Source organism: Haplochromis burtoni, unplaced genomic scaffold, assembly GCF_018398535.1.
Source record: "Haplochromis burtoni strain Fernald_Lab_line unplaced genomic scaffold, NCSU_Asbu1 Contig_357, whole genome shotgun sequence".
In the NCBI taxonomy this organism is placed as follows: domain Eukaryota; kingdom Metazoa; phylum Chordata; class Actinopteri; order Cichliformes; family Cichlidae; genus Haplochromis; species Haplochromis burtoni.
The window spans coordinates 539,638-549,286 of record NW_024582718.1 but is presented as its reverse complement, the minus strand read 5'-3'; positions in this window follow the sequence as shown (position 1 = coordinate 549,286).

Genomic DNA, 9,649 nt, shown 5'->3' with positions numbered 1-9,649 from the left:
ATGAAACTTGTATGTTTTGGATACTTACTGGACTGTATTTTGTTCTCTTCTGGAAGTTATTTAATACTTGCACTTTCCAAATACTTGGTCTTTAATATAAACCAAATTCTTTTACACTTTTTTATATACCCAGTTTATTAGATACATGTGTTTAAATGCTCATTAAGCCCAGTTTAAAGCAATGTAATGCATTACTGTTCTAAATTCAGTAATTGCATTAAAGTTACAATTATGCTGTTACTTGTGTTTCAAAGGTTCTTCAGCTATCTGTACCAGGCAGATGGAAACAAAAAGCAATATTATTATTTTTCTTCCTGGGCCCATTATAATCAGAGATACAGCTTTTGAGGAGTGGGGATATGGAGACAAGAGAGTGATGGTAAAGCGGAAACTGCATCCAGTACAGTAACAACCACATTATACAGCAAACAGAACTTTAGCTCTTTGCATTCACTGTTCATGTCACTAAAGTGGAATCACTGATCGCCAGTGCATTTTTTGCCCAAGCAGTGCACCATGATGGCTCAAAAAAAAAAAAGAAGTTATATTATGTATATCTGAGATGTTGTTGGGTTAGTTATTAGTTGAACTGCAGCATGTGACGATAATTGAGAGCTACACTTTAGTTATTAGCAGTGGCTCGTAGCCATTCACTTTAATGAATCCTTGAATTTCTCTCTAGCTATGTCCTTCCATCTATTTTCTTACCATGTTAATTTCACTGTCTTCCTCTCTTCCTCACACTGCTGTTGGGACTGTGGTCTCTCCTGCTGCTTTTCTCCACAGCTCTTGCTACCAGCACCAGCCTCCTGCTACCGTGAGGCCTAGTTGTTGATGATACTGCTGTTCGCGGTGCAGCAGTCTCAACAGTTAACATGTTGGTTAATTTGACACAGAAAATGTGGTTTTTGTACAATTCAGGAATTTTGTTAATTTCCAAAATTTATTTTTATCATCTTTTTATTGTTTTTCGCAGCTTTCCAGCTCCACCTTCACGCCCCTTCTTCCACACTAAACCTTTTCTACAAGCCTGAGCCCACAGCGACAGAAGGGGAGGGGCTGTTCACATTAAGAGATTTGATTGGACAATCCAGCATCAGTAATGAAAATGAACAAATGGGCTTCTGTCAGTGCTTGTACTGCCAGTCCATCAGCCCAAAAGTTCACTGGCCTGAAAAATACCCAGTATGTCAGATTACCAGTCCAGCCCTGGTGATCGCTTTGAAGTATATTTGAGCTAGTTTTTGTCTTTGCTTTTTGTTGTTGGCTTTGTGTTCATATGTAAACACTAAAAGAAGAATCGTATTTATATCCTCATTAGTATAAGGATTTGTCTTGGTATGTGAGACTGTAGTCTAAGATTTATATTATTAGCTGGTAATTATGTTACAGTACAATTCAGGACATTTTACAGAGTAACAAGAAAGTAATGTAACAAATAGTGTGAACAATTACTTATTCTGGTGAGTAATTCATAACGTACTGCATTACTTTTAAGAAAACTAATGAGTAATGTGTAATACATTACTTTTCTTGAGTAACATACCCAACTCTGGTTAAGGCAAATACAGTCAGCCAAGTAATGTCATGTAAATATCAAATTCTCAGAGGAATCTCTCCAGCACCTTTTTGAATCTGTGTAATGAACAATTAAGCCAGTTCTGAAGGTAAAAGTGATGTAACCTGCTACTAGTAAGGTGTACCTAATATAATGACCTTTTATGTGTATGCCAGATCCTGCATTCCCCACAGTGCAACCAGTAACATCTTTTCACTGATAGATGCTTTCTGATAGATTATTTCTCCATACCTTGTTTCTTATGTATAACATATCTATCAAAATTAGTCATCTCACAGCCTAAAATGACGTGCACCTCTATGCCATGAAAATATAAATATAGCCATATTATATCCATAATTACAAAGATGTCCTCAACTGAATTTTTATTTGTAACTAAATGTATTATAAGGCATATCACTGAAATATGATTAGAGTACTAAAAGTTTACATTCTTTTGCTGAGATGTCTACATTAGAATTGTGTATCTTATTATAATGGAATCTGTTTAGAGACTAATTAAAATGTGTATATCACTTGTTGCATACATAACATAGGTTAGCCTTTAAACTGTAGTATGATTGGTTACAAATTGTTTTTGTACAAATTTTTAGAATCACAAAGTAGTTAATAAGCTCATGTGTCAGATGAATGTAATGGAATCAATCAATCAATCAATCAATCAATCAATCAATCAATCAATCAATCAATCAATCAATCAATCAATCAATCTTCCTTTGAACTATCTTTAATTCAGTCACACAGAATCTACCTAATGTTATAAATGGAAAATTTATACATCGTTTTATGTTACTTTTCCAAATAATGGTATTTGTGCTTGTGCTATACATTGAAAACAAAAACAAAAACAGAGAAATAATAAGTTTGCTTAAACAACCCACAGTGAAACACAGGTTTGCTTAGCTATTTTAATTTATTCTATTTTGTATAATGTTTCTCAGGTATATACGGATCCTCTACTAAATTAATTCAGCAATTATAGTTGTTTCTTTTGCATAAAGATTTTAAGAAGAAAATATGTAATTAGTTGCAATCAGTTGAAACTTAGCATAATTTCTTTATTAAATACATGTTTAATGTTCAAGCATCAATAATAACTATCCAAAACAACTATCTCGAGAATTTGTTCCTGTATTTCAAAAACATTTTCTGGTTAATTTGCATGAAAGAGTTTTACTGGCAAAGGGATGTTTTCTCTTCTTTTATATGGAACGTGCACTCGCCCCCCCCCCCCCCCCCACACACACACACACACTGAAAACAAAGAAACAACAACAAATTAATTTTTCCACTGTTCTCTAACCTGTGGAGACTGTGGAGAAAGGTTCCAGTCCTGTTTCTGTGCTTTTTTAAGGAGAAAAAACCATGACCTACCTTTAAGTGCCCCATGGGTTTCTAGAAAAAAAAAGAAAAAAGAAAAAGCACATACAGGCATGCACGCCCACGGGTGTTTTTGTGCTGGTACATTCAACCAGCAGAAGACCAGTCAACAACTCACTGAGCAAAACAGACCCCTGCTGGCTCTACTGAAGCAACATAGCTCTGCTGCTTTATATAACCTCATTTATGTGGAAAAAACTCCAGTCAGGTTGTGATAAATGTTCTAATCTGTAGTTCCAGATGAGGACTTAATATTGTTTTATTTCCCTTTATGGGGCCTGTAAATCTTTGTTTCCTTTTTCTTTTCGGTGACGCTAAATGAACACAGTTTTATTTAGTTTTTTTTCTGTTTTGTTTTCACGTGAGAGTTTGGGAAATTTCTTTTTCTTTCTGTTTTTTTAAATTGAAAATGAGTTAAATACAACCTCAGATGAACAGCATATAATAAATCACAACATGTTAATAGTTATTTTACAAAAACTAAGCCAAACTGCTGAAGCAGTGTGGGAAAATGAGACAGAAATAAAAATGAAGAAATAACCCCTTACTGCTTCCACTGGAATTAAGAAGCAGCCAGGTGCTTCTTGTAAATGCAGTTGATTAACTAATAATAAGCAGGTGTGAAAAACTCTATAAAAGCAGAAATTTTGGCAGTTTGCCGGTTTGCAGCATTCAAGTCTTTCTTAACATGATGATAAGGAGCAAATAAATCAATGACTTTGGAGAAGTAATTGTTAATGTTTATCAGTCTAAGAAGGCAGATAAACATTTTTATATTTTTGAAGTCTGATATTCCACAGGCAGAAAGATTCCAGACAATTGTGAGTCTTGCCAGGAGTGGACGTCATATTCCATTAAATTCCCCCCACAGTCAGACTGTACAATCCTCTAATGAAATGAAAAAAAAAATCGCAATAGCTACTATAGACAGCGATTGTTTAGCATGTTAAATATTAAAGTTTGTGGAAGTAAAATCTGTAAAAGACTGAACATGTATGCCTTGTTTTAAAGAAGAAAACCTCTCCTATCAAAGAACATGATAGCATGGTTTAGGTTTGCAAAGACAAGACTCCTGGAAAAATGTCCTTTAGACAAACACACTAAAGTTGATATGGTTGTTTTTTAATGTACAGAATTTACAGCAGCATGTCTGGGAAGTAACAAACATAGGAATATTATTACAAACACCTACAACTGTTAAGCACGGTGGCGGAGAAGTGACCATTTGGGCTTGTTTTTTTTAGCCAGTTTCAGTTATTGAGGTGACTATGAACTCCTCTGCATACCAGAGAAATCCAGGGTCATCTGTCTGTCTGGTAAAGTTTGGCTAAAACTGAGTTATGCAACAGGACAATGATTCCAAGCACACCTGTAAATCTACAACCAGAAAGGCTTAAAAGGGAAAGATTTGAGGTGTTGCAATGGTCTGGTCAAAATCCAGACCTCAGCAAATACATAATGGCACGTAAATAATTTTAGAACCTGGTGAAGACCAGATCATTTTCTGATGATGGTTATGCCGTGATATGTGAAACCTAAGAACTGATAGAGCCTGAACAGAAGCACCACACTCAAAAAATATTTATGCCCAAAATGCTGACCTTGAATATGATTACATGTAAATTTTCCACACAATTTTATCACATGAGTACAAAATAAAAGATTACATTTAATGGAATCTGGTCAAATAACATTTACTTGACTCATATACACTCAGTTCATACTAAACATATTTTCTTGCATTATTAATTATTTTAAAAAACAAAACTTTGCATTATTATATTTCAGTTGCATCTTACTAAAAACTTGGTTTGTATTTATAAAAGCCTGTGCTTGTATGTTTGATGGCAGAGAGTCAAATAAAAAAGATGGTTATAGACATCCTGCTTGTTAGTGTAGATTAGACTGAAAAAAGGGGAGAACATGATCTTAATCCATTCTTTTTATATAAACGATAAGAAACATCTAAAGATGTTTTTATTATTGTAATTGTTGCTTAGTTCACCATACATATTAAAGGTCAAAGTTAGACTTTGAAGCTAGAGCTGTAAAAAGTTCAGCATTTCAAGAACTTTTCTCATGTCTGTACACTACATGGCTGTACTCAGTTCCCCCAAAAAAGAGATTATAAACAGATAAAAAAAACTCTAGTTTGGATCTGTCCAAAGGTAACAAATCTGTACCTGATCAGTCAGGCTAGCCTTTTCCAAATATTTCCAGTCTTTCAGCTGTGCATCTAACGTTTCTATAAACACAGTTCTGCCACAGGATTAACGGGTGACATGAATAAAACCTATAATTTAAAGTCATTGTAATGCAATGCTCTGCTGGGATCTCTTGAGTGTTACTTTACCACAGTTTCAGCCTCCTCACAGCAGATTAAAGCGACATCCACACTTGTTGTTCAGGATCGACTTAAGGAACATCACAAAGATTCCTTATAAAGCGAAATAAAGATGACCTAATTGGTTTGACTGTCATCAAGCAAATTATGAACTTTTTAAATTAACTTAATGTGTGAATATGTAGAATATGCTTGAGTTTTGAAAAACAGGAAAGCTCTCCAAACATCTTTCTTTCTACCTCCACGTTCAGAGACGATATGAAAAACTGAAATCATTAGCGACTTTTATTTAAATGTCACTTTCTTTGAGTGAACCTCAAGCCAGAAAACTTCCAAAACCCCTTCTTCTCATCTGTGTACCCACAAATTCAACATGTGACACTTGTTTTGAGTTCATCTCTACACCCATTTTGGGTGAATGACATCTGGCTGCTCTCCAAAGCAAAGAAGGTGATTGAGAAACCAGAGGTAAGGTTACTCCTGCCTGTGTTATAACACTTGGCAGGTATTTTGTGTGTTCTATTTGTCCTCCAAAGGCTTTGAGTTCACGACTTACAATTCCAAACAAGATGGCAATGTTGAATCTGTGTCAGCTGATGAATATATCAAGGGTTTAAGGCCCTGCATGACAGTGAACATACAGAATATATAACTGCATTGTTTGATGAGGCGGTTCAACATGCACAATTACATGTATGTTAGTTGTCAAAGACAACTTCTTCTCAAGTTAGTATCTGACATTACAGTTTACCACCTGAACGCACCATGTGGTAAACTGTTAAGTGACACTGAAATGAATAGTGCAGCAGTAAAACTCACATCAGTGGAAGCATAAACACCATGTCTGTTAAGATTTGCTCATTTTTGCCATACATTATTACATCATATAACTGGAGAACATAAAATATATTGATATTATATCAGTACTAAATTAATGTGGACAGAATTTTACATTAAGGCTATGTGAAAACAACCAAGTGCATGGCCTGGGAGTAATTAAATGTATTTGTTCATGGTTTTATTTAACTTATCTCTGTTGTGATTTATTAGAATAAAAAGTAAGGTTGGGAAAATGTGAAACTTTAGCCTGGTTCTGCTTTAAGTTTCTTCCTGTTAAAAGAGAGCTTCTCCTTGCCACTGTCTCCAAGTGCTTTCTCAAAGGGGGTTACCTGATTGTTGGAGTTTTCTCTATATTTTCTTTAGGGTCTTTACCTTACAATTAAAGCACCTTGAGGCAACTGTTGTTGTGATTATGTGCTATGTAAATAAATAAAACTGAATTAAATTGAAATGAATTCAGTTAAATTCAATTATAAATAAATTCAGAGGCAGGAACTGGGAGACTGGTCAGGGTCGAAGGGAAGATGACTTCAGCTATGTACAGAGACATCCATGCTGGTAACCTTCTCCAGAATGCTCTGGAGCTTGGACTGGGTCAAATGTTCATCTTGCCAAGATAACAAAGGAGTGGCTTTGAGACCACGCCGTGAAAGTCCTTAAGTTGCCCGGCCAGAGCCCAGACTTGAATTGAACATCTGTAGAAAGATATGAAAATGTCTGTGTATCCATACAGCTCATCCAATCTTAGGAGGTTCTACAATGAAGAATTGCAGAAACAGCCCAGAAATAGATGTGTGAAGCTTGAAGCATCTTACTCAAAAAGACTTGAGCCTTTAATTGCTACCAAAGGTGCTTTAACAAAGTATTTAGCAAAAGCTGTGAATACTTATGCACATGTTATATTTTAGTTTTTTTTATTTTTTAATAAGTTTACAAGAATTTTAAGCTAACTTTTTCACATTATTGGATATTGTGTGTAACATCTTGAAGTGAAAAATGTATTTAATCCATATTAGAATAAAGCCGTGACATGAAAAAATGTCATGTGAGCACTGAAACGCTGTGAATACTTTCTGCATGTCTTCTATTCCTTAGTGACCATGTCAAACCCACAGAGCACGATTTTTATTTATTAACTACAAAACTGAATGCAGAAAAACCCCAACGAAACAGCAGCAGCTAAAGGTTGCTCTGCTCAGAGTGTGTTTACTTGCTTAAGCTGAGTATTTCAAGAGAGTAAACACAATCTGAATTAAAATTATTAGTTGGTTTCTCCTATTCCCCTGAAGATAGAGAACTTGGTGTAAAGATGGCTATAATTCCTAAAAAGTTAGTAAATTATTTTTGTTGAAACTCCCTGAATTAAAGCTGAAAATCTGTGCTTTGGTCGTATTGATTGTTTGATTTTAAAATCCTCTGTAGTTGTGTACATTGGCAAAGCTGCTTATACTCTTTTTTTCCCTACAAATCATGGACCTAACTTTGATTAACTGTTTTATTTTTTTAATACTATGTTTAATGCTGTTTTATAGATTAAATATAGAATAGCTTTAATAGCTTTTCTTCAATGGAGATGTGGATAATGGATTGAGAACAGAGAACAATTTTTTTAATGTGTATAACTACTGTTGTAATTAAAACTGAATCTGAAATCATACTAACGATAACTTTAATGAACAGAAGTGGAATGTTTTGTAAAGGGATGCGTAATTACTTATAGATTTTTTAATCTACTTTATTTTTTTGTTTACAGACTCTAGGAAGAAACGTATGTTTTCTGTGTCTCAGTGGCCTTGCTGGATGGAATCTGGATCAATAATAATGGACTTTGCTCATGTCCAGTCACTGAGACCATCCCAAACTCAATGCCCCAAGAAGGCAAAGAGTTTGGGGATCACTGTAACCTTCTATCTTTGCCTTAGAGGTATTTGCGAAGGGTTTAGTACATGTCACAGCTTTAGAAATGTTTATAATATTTTCTAATAGGCTACATGAAGTTTGGAGGTCTGTAGTGACTGATTCTGCTTCCACTTTGTTATAATACCACTAACAGTGGACTGTGGAATATTTAGTAGCAAGGAAACTTTACAACTGGACTTGCAGAGATGGCATCCCATCATGTTTCCATGCTGGAATTCACTGAGCTCCTGAGATCAACGCATTCACAAATGTTTGCAGAAGCAGTCTGATTTTTTACACCTGGAAGTACCTTCAGGAATATATTGTAAAGGTTTAGCTCCCATGCGCTCGGTTTCTCAGGAAAAACGTGACATAATCTCAACACTTGGGAGCCAAAAAAAGTAAACATATAAACATGTTTCACATTTAATATCAAGGAAAACAAAGTTGCTTTGTATACAGACTGATTCTTATATACCACTTTTCTACTCTCCAAGCGAAACTCCAACTTTCCAGTCAGTAGATGACCTGTTCTACCACCTCACCTAAAGCACTATGTGCAGCAACTCTCACCAATAAAAACATGTCAAACTTTTACACTGAATCACCTTTAGAGTTAATCTATTTTAATCTAGTGATAATAAGCCAACTAAACAAGACTAAAACAATTTTTTTACATGCTTAACTTATGACTAAAACTAAATGAGGTCTTAGTGAAAAGAATTAGTAAAACTGAATCAAAAATGAAAACTGCATACAGTACCTTATGAAAGCATGGGAAAGCATGTGTGTAATTTAAATTTTTACAATGAATCATACTGCCAAAGTTGAATTATGAACAGTATATTATGAAGCCATCATGTTGCTAAGCAACCACCGAGTATATAAGTTGGCAAACAGCACAAACAGGCCAAATAATAACACTACCAATGGCATGTACTACCCTATAAAATTCTTAAATAAAATAGTGTCATTGGCTATTAACATTTATTAATATTTAAACTGACGACCTTTTAAATCTATATAAAATACATATTCTGATCTTTAACCTGAGAGTAAAACTCATTTCACTTTGGTGATTTCTTTTTTAGTTTTTCTTCTAGCATCATTATCAACTTTTTGGGTTTTAGATGAACTACTTAATCAAACATAAAAAGATTGCATTAATTAAATCTAAAAACATTGCTTCCTGAAAGAATGGCAGCATCAGTACAGTGAGGTAAAACAACTTCAGTTTATAATTTACCTGACAAACCCAGTGACTTTGAATGTTATCAGCCCATTGAATGGCTGTTATCAGTTGTCAGCAATTCTATAATTATAAATCAGACTGCAGAAACTGCACTTGCTGTTGAGAACGTGGAAACTGTAGATTGCACCTAGTAGTAGGAAGAAAGGTAATAACTGAAAAACAAAGTATCTAGATTCCACAGACCACCTGCTGTGGATGCTTGTACATATGCAATGGGATGTAATGGGTTTTGGAACAAGATAATAGATCTAATCTGACCATTGTCTTTTCATAATTCATACCCACAGGTTTATCTCAATATATATTTTGAGTTTTCACCGAAGCAGATGTAAATAAAATCCCATCAGTTACAAGA